At 41.0% G+C, this 12,378-nt stretch overlaps 1 protein-coding gene across 2 annotated transcripts in view; it reads left to right on the top strand.

The window, feature by feature from the left end:
* LOC109864448 (leucine-rich repeat and immunoglobulin-like domain-containing nogo receptor-interacting protein 2) overlaps positions 1–12,378 on the top strand; it is a 317,575-nt gene that overhangs the window by 101,055 nt on the left and 204,142 nt on the right. For both annotated transcript variants that reach the window (XM_020452240.2, XM_031798668.1), the window contains exon 3: positions 11,659–11,776. The gene's annotated coding sequence lies outside the window, so the exon portion shown is untranslated. The remainder of the gene's footprint in view (positions 1–11,658; positions 11,777–12,378) is intronic.

The following is a 12,378-nucleotide window of genomic DNA, read 5'->3' as shown; positions in this document are numbered from 1 at the left end:
ACAGCCAAGAGATATCAACCCCTGATTGATGTGTTATACAGCCAAGAGATATCAACCCCTGATTGATGTGTTATACAGTCAAGAGATATCAACCCCTGGTTGATGTGTTATACAGTCAAGAGATATCAACCCCTGATTGATGTTTTATACAGCCAAGAGATATCAACCCCTGATTGATGTGTTATACAGCCAAGAGATATCAACCCCTGATTGATGTGTTATACAGCCAAGAGATATCAACCTCTGATTGATGTGTTATACAGTCAAGAGATATCAACCCCTGATTGATGTGTTATACAGCCAAGTGATATCAACCCCTGATTGATGTGTAGCCTAATTGTAAAATGAGTGGTCACCTGAGTGGTTCAATAGGCATAGACCTCCAAGATAGACCTTCCAGATAAAATGTGGCATCGGACGTCATAATGACCTCATTCTAGTTTAAAAATGCATTAGACGTGACAAAAGACGTCAGCCCGACTTCACTGCAACCAGATTTACTCACTGGGGACACAGATCCCAACTCAACATTGAGGCATGAAGAGATGGGGAAGATGAAGAAACACCGGGGACAAAATATAAGGCCAAATGATACGTTTCAACTTTAGAGGCTCACGGTAACACCTATAAATCCGGATATCCTCTGACAAATGAGAAAAGAAGTAAGGGAAATCAACGTCCACCCACGGTTTCCCAAGATGGGAAATGGTCCTGTGCTGTGCACCATTAGTGAGGGCCCGGGCTTCACGAAACGCAGGCGGCTCTCTCTATTCTCCAACCTGCCTCCTCCCACGGCCTTCCACACAAATCAGTGTGACACAGGGGCTCGCTGATAAACAGTTGATGGAGAGTCAAGGGGACCGAGCCACTCACTCACCGGCTGCCTCATTTCGACTGAGCTGGCTCGGTTGGCCTATGCGAGATACACAGACAGACAGGTTTACAACGGCTCCATTTACTGACGGTTATGCAAAGAGAGAGAGACGTAGAGAGGAACAAAAACATTGACCTTGCGTAGATGTTCTGTAAGTGCTCCATTTGCATGTCGGATGTCACGTCAACACTTGTCACTGTAGAGGGTGCAATGTTGGAGTGGAGACCTAGCAGATACTAGGGCTTTGTGTTTTGGTCACAGGGTGTAAAGGTTGAGTGTACAAAACAAGCGGTTAAAGTATTGAATCAAAACAACATTACTATAGTAGCAATTAATCATCTTCTGCATAATGAAAGTCATTGGTATTTGTCGGTTACACATTTTGGAAAGGGTTAGGCATGTTACATTTATTATTGAAAGTAATATAAATTGTATTTGTATCCAATTACAGCAGTTATAATTTCAGCTGTGCCCAATGTTAACTAGGCCTGCATGCCATCTGAGTACAAAGTTGCGTGCTAGAGATCTGGCCACAGGGCAACTCTGATTGTTAGCATTAATTTATGGAGCTACTGCTCGTGGGTAAACCATATGCGTCTGTGACCAGTCAGACAGCACAAAGTACAATCTGACCCCCAGAATATTTCCCTAACTTTTTAATTCACTGAAATGTAGTCATGTTTTAGTTACCACTGGCCAGATGTGGTTTGAGTACAACACTAGTGTTTAGCAGGAGCAGGAAGTATTTCAGGTGTATGCGGATGTAAATGTGGATAATATTTGGTTCTTGAGCTCCTAAATGAAGCTTTTCCTTTTATCCTATCAGCCAAATGTTATACACTTTGCTTTCAGGTTGATAGGTATAGTTGTTTGATAGAGGTTTAGATGAAGATATGAGTCTTTTAAGGCAAACATATGACTTTATGACTCTCCAAAGTTCGGTCAGTTACTGTCAACAGCAACAAGGTGAGCAGAGTGAGAGAATGGCTAAATGGAAGCCTGTCAACATTCCAACGGAAACAGAGAGAGAAATCAAATGAAAAGAATGCAGATAACAGCTGACATTTTCCAGTAACATGCAGGAGATTGTGAAGATGAATGTTAAAGCTGAGATGTTTTGATTGGGCCATTTTCCTCGACAGCTGAGGCCACTAATTCAGGATTAACACATTATTAGAAATCCACATCTCTTGATATTGTTGAATTTAGGAGTGTGAGTGTTTGTGAGTCATTTCAGTTATTTGAAGTTAAGGTGTTTCATCTTTCTCTCCATCCTCCATCTCATCATTTCTTATCATGCAGCAAAAGTCTGTGTTTTGGTTTATTTTCCTCTGTAATTCAGTAATTGGAAACACAGAAATGAATGAATAATTTGGGTTTAATGACCTCGTTGTGAGTTTTTCTGCGTGACCAAGTTGTGCCTCTTACTGTTGTTTGGACAGAAATAAAACTTAATTCAATGGGCATGAATCATTTTCATTCAGGCTCTGTAAAATAGCTATTCAACATCTTGAATAAAATAATAGAACAAGGGAGGCCTTAGGGCAGAACACTGTGCAAACGAGAAGAGTTCTGTACGGAGAGATGCAATGTGAAAAAAGACATGCATGTGGTGTTTGTTTTATGGGTCACAGATGGGCAGAGCAGACAGACACTTGGACAGTTTTGGCCTTTATCATGAAGAAAATTATAATGAATAACTCATCAGTACCATAAAGCACACACAAGGCAGCCCTTTACTACAAGTTGGGGCCTGGCCGAATAGACCGACACCCCGCCTTCTGAGGCTGAGAAGCATACAACCGGCCAATCAGAATTATCCATTAACAAGTCAATCAATATATGTGTCAAAATGGCACCATTCATCTGCTCTGACATGGCATGGATGTGCATTGGTCTTTGGGTGGCACTTTGCACTTGACCAGTTCAATAGAGGACCTCCATTTGAAATGCTTTTTAGTCTAGGAGGAAACTCAGTGTTGTTTAGCTCAACCCTCTCAAAGGGTATTGTCATGTGTCCATGACCATTGGTCACAGCTATAGCCTAGTACACTGGTTCAATCTTAAATTTTTTGACTAAAATTTTATTAGACAGAAATGTACAGTGTGTGTACATTTTATATTATGTGACAACCATAGGCTAAATGTCCATTTCTGGTTAATTAGGCGTAGTCACTTTGATGTCACTTTAAAAGGGCACACACCATCATAGGGCAGGGTATTTGCATAGAGCTTATATCGCCGAGACAAATCAAGAAATATTAATTTTGGGAAAATTACATAATTCAAATGCATGGGCCAGTGTCCAATTAGCTTTTTCGTCACCCATGAAATTACATTTTTCCAACACTTGTTCGAGTTGATGGAAAATGCTGCAGGACACACAAGCATACCAACAAGCGGATTAATGTAGTTTTTCAGAAATAAAGGTCGATTATAAGAGTACAGGTGAATAAGTCAATATATTAATATCACCGAGGCAGAATTGATTATTGTGTTTCACTTGTCTTGGAGTGGTTATAGATGCAGGAAATGTAGTCGACATACTCTTGACATGCTTTTATCTTAGAGTAATTTACTCAGTCTCCAAAGGACCCTTGATTTGAATATCAGTCGTAAACACCCAGTATATAGTACAAAATAAACATAGCCTTGCCTCAGGTAAGCTATGCAAATGGAATGAGCTAATCTTCTCTTATACCATGTAAATAACAGTGCCAACAAGAATTGAGCCCAGCAGATGCTGACTGTCAGGTAAATATGATTTTTCCTCCCACTGGGTTTTGTTTGACGTCCACTTTCAAATTGCCTCCACTGAAGCATGTTTTCAACTTGGTCACTTCGACCCTGATATGTACTTTTTGAAGTGACTATACTTTCTCAGCCTGCACATACAGTAGAGCTTGTATCATTCTTTCTTTCTCTCTCATCTCTATACCTAACCTAAAATGAGAGGATAAGCATTCTCAACACAAACCATTTACATGCAGTGTATCTCTCCACAACTAATGAGCTTGAAGGTAAAAGAGACCAGGCAATTGAAATATAAAGTGCCTTGCAAAAGTATTCATCCCCCTTGCCATTTTTCCTATTTTGTTGCATTACCACCTGTAATTTAAATGGATTTTTATTTGGATATCATGTAATGGACACACAGAATAGTTCAAATTGGTGAAGTTAACTGAAAAAAATTACTCGTTTAAAAAAAAAATTATAATAACAAAAGGGAAAGTTGTGCGTACATATGTATTCACCCCCTTTGCTATGAACCCCCTAAATAAGATCTGGTGCAACCAATTACCTTCAGAAGTTATATAATTACTTAACTAAAGTCCACCTGTGTGCAATCTAAGTGCCACATGATCTCAGTATATACTGTATACACCTGTTCTGAAAGGCCCCAGAGTCTGCAACACCACTAAGCAAGGGGCACCACCAAGCAAGCGGCACCATGAAGACCAAGGAGCTCTCCAAACATGTCAGGGACAAAGTTGTGGAGAAGTACAGATCGGGGTTTGGTTATAAAGAAATATCCGGAACTTTGAACATCCGACAGAGCACCATTAAATCCATTATTAAAAAATGGAAAGAGTATGGCACCACAACAAACCTGCCAAGAGAGGGCCGCCCACCAAAACTCACGGACCAGGCAAGAAGGGCATTAATCAGAGGCAACAAAGCGACCAAAGATAACCCTGAAGGAGCTGCAAAGCTCCACAGCGGAGATTGGAGTATCTGTCCATAGGACCACTTTAAGCCGTACACTCCACAGAGCTGGGCTTTACAGAAGAGTGGCCAGAAAAAAATGTGGTACTCGCCAAAAGGCATGTGGGAGACTCCCCAAACTTACCAAAGAAGGTACTCTGGTCAGATGAGACTAAAATGTATTTTTTGGCCACCAAGGAAAATGCTATGTCTGGCGCAAACCCATCACCTCTCATCATCCCGAGAATACCATCCCCACAGTGAAGCATGGTGGTGGCAGCATCATTCTGTTGGGATGTTTTTCATCTGCAGGGACTGGGAAACTGGTCAGAATTTAATGAATGATGGATGGCGCTAAATACAGGGAAGTTCTTGAGGTTAACCTGTTTCAGTCTTCCAGAGATTTGAAACTGGGACGGAGGTTCACCTTCCAGCAGGACAATGACCCTAAGCATACTGCTAAAGCAACACTCGAGTGGCTTGGGACATATAAAATGTCTTGGAATGGCCTAGTCAACGCCCAGACCTCAATCCAATTGAGAATCTATGGTATGACTTAAAGATTGCTGTACACCAGCGAACCCATCCAACTAGAAGGAGCTGGATCAGTTTTGCCATGAAGAATGGCTAAAAATCCCAGTGGCTAGATGTGCCAAACTTATAGAGACATACCCCAGGAGACTGCAGTTTTCCCGTGCTCCTTTTTAATCGTGAAGCAATCCCTCACGATACCTGGCGGCCGACCATTTTTACTGTCGTTTGGCTTGAAGTATGTGTCGGACATAATTCTGCTTAACATTTGGAGCCAACAAATTAGAGGAATGTGCCAGGTGCTGTGCACAGGAAGCTGATCAGTTGAACAGGATGTGGAGGATTACATGTTTAGTCTTCTTGTGTCTGTCTCAGACATCTGTTGTCTTGTTGGTTTATTTTTGTTTCCCCTACTTTTTCTTGGATCTCATTGAAGCTTTATTATTTGCTCGCTGTTGTCTTTCCGTCAGGCTCTTGTGGGGAGAAATCCTCCCAATTAAATACAGATTTGGTGGTGTGTTATCACATCAGAGAAGGCCACACGCTCTCTTGTCATCTGGGTGTGAGCTGTTTAGGCCACTGAGTGTAAATCACCTTCCTTAGCTAATTGTGCTTGTGTGTGTGTGTGTGTGTGTGTGTGTGTGTGTGTGTGTGTGTGTGTGTGTGTGTGTGTGTGTGTGTGTGTGTGTGTGTGTGTGTGTGTGTGTGTGTGTGTGTGCATACACTGGCGTACGAGTCTATTTTAAGAAGTGTCTGCTTGTCTGTGTGTGCAAAGCTTTCTGGTAACACTTTAGTTAAAACCTGATAATGATAATGCATTATGATGCGGTTATAATGTATTTTAGCACTTGTCATGTATGTATGTGCCCCTCCCTCTAGTAAATCAAGCTGCTGATCTTCTCTGGTTAAAGGTTAGTAGAGGTGTCTTTATAACAGTCTTTATAACAGACCCTACACGACCCTTGACATTTGGGATTCAGGCAGAACCTGACCTACAGGTCTCTTCCAGAATACCATTCTGTGACCATGTTCTGGAATACTGTCCCATAGGGAGGCAGTTACTTTTGACCTGAGCTATCTTTGAGACGGCAAGGTAGCATGTGTGGTGGCACTGTATGGAGGATGGTGTGTGAATGGTAGAAATGATGCCATTGACTATATATTCTGCATGTCTCTGAGGGACCTATTAATTTAGAAATGACTAGCAGTGATTCCCTAAGGCCCACCATCTTCAAAACAATAACAGATAACTGTTCGGATAATTTCTGACTTAACACTCCTTCTCCTTAACATCAGCTGCAGTAGCACTTCAATTGGGACAGATGTCACAGTTTAAGTTTGACAATGCTGCAGATGGAAAAGAGCACTTTGTCTCCTGAGGGAGCCTGTCTTGGCCTTTTCCCTGCCCATTGTGTAAGATTTGTCTAATGAAGCCAGTCCCACTGTCGGAGTCTGACTCACACACAGTGCCGCTCTGAGCACTAATGCAATAAACCTTTGTGTAGGAAGCGCGTTCACGTGGCATTACTGGGTCTTATTCACCAAGCTCTCAGCAACGACTCTCAACATAGGCCAAAGGCACAAGCAGTGTTCTCCCATTTCATCCATCCGTCTTTTATATCTTCTAAAAAAGGTTCTCTTTAAAAAAATGTACTGCTGTGTACCCCCACAACCATTTTTTTTTCATGCGTTCTTTTTATCTGGAAAATTTATGTATTTGTCTAGGGCCCCAGCAGGTACATTTGCATTCAAATTTCATCCCACTTCTTTCCGTCTGTCTGCGTCCGTTTTTTGACTTGCTGTTCTTTACTGACTGTGCCTCCAGGCTTAAGTTCCCCTTGTTTGTTTCATCCTCGTCGTTTACATATCAATTTGTTCTCTTGAACATCACTTTAATCCTGAAGTTTTCACAATATGAATACTGACCTCTGTTTGCCTTTTTGGAAGAGAAGGAAACATTCCTAGGCTATGTACTGATGCCTACTGACAATGTTTTCTCTGCACTCAGTGCTTCACTCACTCTCAAAGACAATTAATGATGTCTTTGTATCCAGCAAATTCTACCTAGGGTACCTCCCTGTTTATCTATTCTCTTGATGACTGAAATGTGTTGCATCACCTTGAAAATTTGCTTGGATAAAATCACAGACTCATTGTTATAGATGATGGTTTATCTGTAGAAGTATATAAACATTTTGTCCTTGACATTAGTGGCCCCATTCACCCCATTGAAATCAACGATGAGAGAGATATTTAGATTGATAAAAATGTGATGTAGAATATATCTGCTGATACATATCTGCTGACGTCAAAAGCCACTATTGTTGCTCTAGTTCAGAGGCAGCAATTAATTGCATGTGGTACAATGGCAGTTTGCCCCAGCTGGTTGTACACAAAAGTAATTGTATGTCCTGGTTAACTCTAGTCTAAGTATCGTAACTATCAAATGTTGATGGTTAGTGCTAATCTAGATGGCTAACTTCTGGCTAATGCAATGTAATTGGACATCACATTGAAACAGAAGAAGAAATTATTGCTGTTAATGGTCCTCAGTGTGCGTGTAATCGAATTCAGCTGTGGATCAATGCAGCTGAGCCTAAAACCTCCTTCGGCATATATGTGTCATCAAGTTGAATTGAATGCACAAGCTCAGACTTGCTTCAGTCTGTCGCCACATAATGGAATCACAATGGTGACCAAGCCAGAGGGGCTTGAGTGAGGATTGCAGTGGACTGCAAAGATTAAGAGGCATACGTTTCTCTTAGAGCTCAGACATACCTATAACGTTTGCTGGCCGAGAGTACAATAGCACCTCAACCTGAGTGCGCACCGATTTTACATGTAGAATTGCGTGACAAATGTTGTGTACAGCAGGTGGTCCCTAAAACAAAGTGTGCTGAACGATCGTCAGATGAACGCTAGATCCACATTCGGTGCAATTTGTGCAAGCCTTGTCTGGGACAAACTGATTGTGAAATTATTATTGAAGCAGAATGCAAAGTAACACAGTAAATCCTACCAGGTTAAGTGTTGATGTACAGATATGGGGACAGACACAAGTGGAGTTTTATGGTTATTGTGCAGAGACGTGAGTTGAGACTGCACAAAGGTGAAACTGCTCAATAAAATGCTACTAACTCAATCAGGACACATACTAAAACCAACTATTTGGTAAACAAATGAGAATCCAGATGGGAAATTACAATTTCTCAATGGCATGCAGAAAGACTAATACAGGATTTTCAGGCATTCATCTGACAGAAAATGCTGGTTGGTCAACGGATGATTCCTCAACGTAGGCATTGAAATCTGACTATGAAAGAGAGTAAACATTGAGTGATGACTCTGTAGACTAGGTGATATTTTGTCGACAAAACAACACCTAAAGCGTGCTTGTGTGTGTGCATGCGTGTGCGTGTGTGTGTGCGTGTGTGTGTGCCTGTGTGTGTGTGTGTGTGTGCGTGTGTGTGTGTGTGTGTGTGTGTGTGTGTGTGTGTGTGTGTGTGTGTGTGTGTGTGTGTGTGTGTGTGTGTGTGTGTGTGTGTGGTACACACATAATGATCACGTTTAACCACCTGGTGTTGATCTAAATGACATAGTCAGCAAAGTGTTCACACTAAAGTATTGCCAGGAAGAGAAACAGCTGAAGCCAAACCAAAAGTAACTTAAAGTCCATCTGAATGCCTGACAAGATCTAACGCTTGAAGAAAACGTAATCCAATAGCATACATCTACAAAGGAAGCTAATGTAGTTTAATTTGTAGAGCATTTTCAGAGGGTCAGCATTTCTACCTACCTGGAACAGATTCTTATGTATTCTAGCTATCCTTTATTAATCTCGTCCCCATTGACAAAATATACTTTTTTTTTTTTTTCACCTTTATACATCTGTTTTACATGAATCGGTATTATGTTGTTGCCACTTATGCTCCGTTCAACTGAAGCACCTCTCCTGAAATGACCTTTCTTAGCCTCAAAATAAAGCAAGTGATGAGGGACACCAGAGACACCCTTCTTCAGTTTTCTTAACAACCTCCCCGTCAGGCTCAGGCATGGAATCGAAAAACCCTGCTATTATCATTTGGAAAGCCTAATCTCTTTGACCATGCTCTCTCCCTACCTGGGCCATTCCTCTGCCACTGATTACAGTCCTCAAGGGACTCTCATTAAGTCTTTGCTCCAATTAGGCTGCACTCATTTTCCGCTTCGTAATCCCTCCACGACTCCAGTCTTCCAAATCCTTCAACGGCGGATTATTCCAATCTGTGGGTGGGCTGCCGTCAGAAAACGGCAACGTTCGTGAGCATTTATAAGGCATTGAACATTTGTTGGTTCGTCAACGCCCACTGACTGTACTTGTTGGATGGGCAGTCTCAGTTTTCATTTTAAATAAAATAAGATTTGTTTGTTTGTTTTTCGAGAACATTGTCAGTGCTCAGGTGAACTAAGCTATAAAAAGGCTCGTATTTTGACATGCTGAAAACAACAGGGGGAAAACACTTCACACTCATGCTCTGAAATTCCGGGAACTGTATAATTGTGTTGTGCAGACAGGCCTTTTCCTCTTTTGTCTAATAATTTGGACAGGATATTGTAGGCTTATGTCCCAGTCAAATGCCTTTCTGCTTCATCAAGCTCAGTTTAAAAAGTTCTACCAGAACTTTAACGTGTCCATTTTGGAGATTTGGTCTGCTGACCAATTCGGAGATTACAAGGAAAAGCTTTCCGCTCGAAGCCTCCACGAAGTTGAGTTCCTACACTGCTATCATAGATTGCCACATTGGGCACTTATTGTGTGTTTCCTGGATGACCAACAGCCATCCACTTTCAGCCTGCACAAGGAGAGACTTAATTTCTGTATCTTTAATACCAGTATACAGATCGATGTGTGCAAATCAGTACCAGAACTAAACATGACAAAGACACTGTTGAGAGAAGACCGAGCAAGTTATTTAGGTGGTGTTGAGCAGCACTAGTTAAGATAGTAGATCAGGTGGCTTTCAGCACAGGTGAAGGAGAAGATTGGATCCAGAGTTATATTTACAAATTATAAACGGTGTGGTTTAGCCTTGAATGCTGATTGTCTGAAAGCCGTGGAAAATCAGACCATCTACCACGGGTATGACAAAACATGTTTTTTTGCAGCTTTACTTACATTGGTAACCAGTTTATAATAGCAATAATGCACCTCTAAGGTTTGTGGTATATGGCCAATATACCACAGGTAAGGGCTGTAATCCAGGCGCTCCGTGTTGCGTCATACATACGAACAGCCCTTACCCGTGGTATATTGGCCATATACCATAACCCCTCATGTCTTATAGCTTAAATATACAGATGCAGAACAATTATGAAAAATAGTTGGCAAAATACTTAACTTGGTTGCAAAACAATACGTTTTCTTGGCCAATACAAAATGTTATCTAGACTATGCATAAACATTTGTTCTTCACTTTAGAAAACATCATGTTTTATGGGACTAGCGATAGCATAGTTAGGTTAGCAAACATTAGCAGCAAACTTTGCTCTCCATTACTCAAAAGTCAATTGTGCCGATTTATTATTGAACCATGTTGCGTGCCGTAGTGTTAAAGCTTTGTGGGTTGTGCTGAAACAATGACATCATATCTGAATTCCTCCACCTTTATGCAGTTTCTCCATTGTTGAGAGTGTTATTAAGTGGATACCTAGATGACTTGATAGTAGGAAGTGTGATTTTCCTCAATCATAATAACATACAGTATCAGTTCTTGTCCTCTGGGAGCAAACCCATCTCACTCACAAGGTGTTCAATTCATTGTATTACTTATCACATTTCTTATCTGTTATCAGGTTTATCTACACCTAGGACTGATAAAAGCAACATCATTGATTTTCATTATTCTAAAATTACAGTGAATTTCATATGAATGTAATGCATGGTAGTTGTGCTCACAATGTAAGTTGATGTCATCATACTGTAACTGTCTTATTAAGTATTTCTCACTGAATGATGGAATTCCTTTTAACATGGCCCGGTGCCCTGGGTGGGCGGAGTTTAGCCATGTTAAAGGAACTCCACCATTGATTCAAGTAAACTGAGTCTCCTCCCCTTCATTAGGAAGAGCTATAGCATCCTGGGTCGAATAAAATAAAATGGATTGATATGAATAATCATATATGTTAATGAATGCATCCTTTCCCCTCCCATGACACTTGCATTAGTAGCCAAAACATACAGTTAAGAGTTAAATCAGGATCTTCTTTCATTAAACCCTTTCCTTGGCCAGTTGGTCGGTCAAGAAATTAGGATTTAATGAAGCGTCCCTCGGCTGCCGTTTTTGGCAGAAAAATAATCAAGCTGCTCAAGCGTTTAAGGAAGATACTCTGCATATGTCAGAGGTCTTTTCCTTCTTCGACTTAGCGGCCTTCCTCTGTCTTCCTTGGGCTGACAGTCTTCAAGGATGTTTATCTTGGTTGGTTGGGCTTGTTACTGCTCAGACCTGTGCTATCAACAGAAAACTCCCACTGTATCTCTGATTACGTTTGTTCTCTTTTTTTCATTGCAGACATTGGAATCTTGGAATAAGTGACCTGTGAATTCCGTTGGCACTGGGGATTTTTAAGGACTGCTCAACTACTCTTCAGTCACACTGTATGGACATCTACTATAAGAGGCCTTGCCAGGTAAGGAAATGTTTTTCTTAAAAAATAAAAAAATGAATGTACTCATATTTACTGTAAATTTTCCAACACATGTTATTTTTTGATGGGTCAGGGGATTTCCTTGTCAACAAACGGATTATATGTGGGGCATTACATGGGTAATATGGTTATGGGCAGCAGGTAGCCTTGAGGCTAAGAGAGGTGAGGCAGCAACCAGAGGGTTGCCAGTTAGAATCCTGGGAAGTGAGCTGGCAACCGGAGGGTTGCTGGTATCAAATCCCTATTGAGCAGTGAATGGGCTATCAACCAGATTACTTTTTCTCCGTATTCCCCAAGGTGTCTACAGCATTGTGAAGTAGTTTTACGCATTTATGTTGAAGAATACCCGTAAGCGGCAAGTGGTCACCTGATGCTCCCAAAGTGATTCTTACGTAAAATACAGAGGTAGCCATTATTCCACCTGATGGATATATTATCGAATAGATATTTGAAAAACAACTTGAGGATTGATTATAAACAACGTTTGCCAATTTTGAATATTTTTCACCATTTTTGTGACTGCAATTTCTGGGCGATTTCTCAGCCAAACGTGAAGAACAAACTGAGCTATTTAATTTGATTGC

The sequence above is a fragment of the Oncorhynchus kisutch genome, linkage group LG19 (assembly GCF_002021735.2).
Source record: "Oncorhynchus kisutch isolate 150728-3 linkage group LG19, Okis_V2, whole genome shotgun sequence".
Taxonomy (NCBI): domain Eukaryota; kingdom Metazoa; phylum Chordata; class Actinopteri; order Salmoniformes; family Salmonidae; genus Oncorhynchus; species Oncorhynchus kisutch.
The sequence above is the reverse complement of the archived record's forward strand: the minus strand, read 5'-3'. Positions and strand labels throughout refer to the sequence as shown.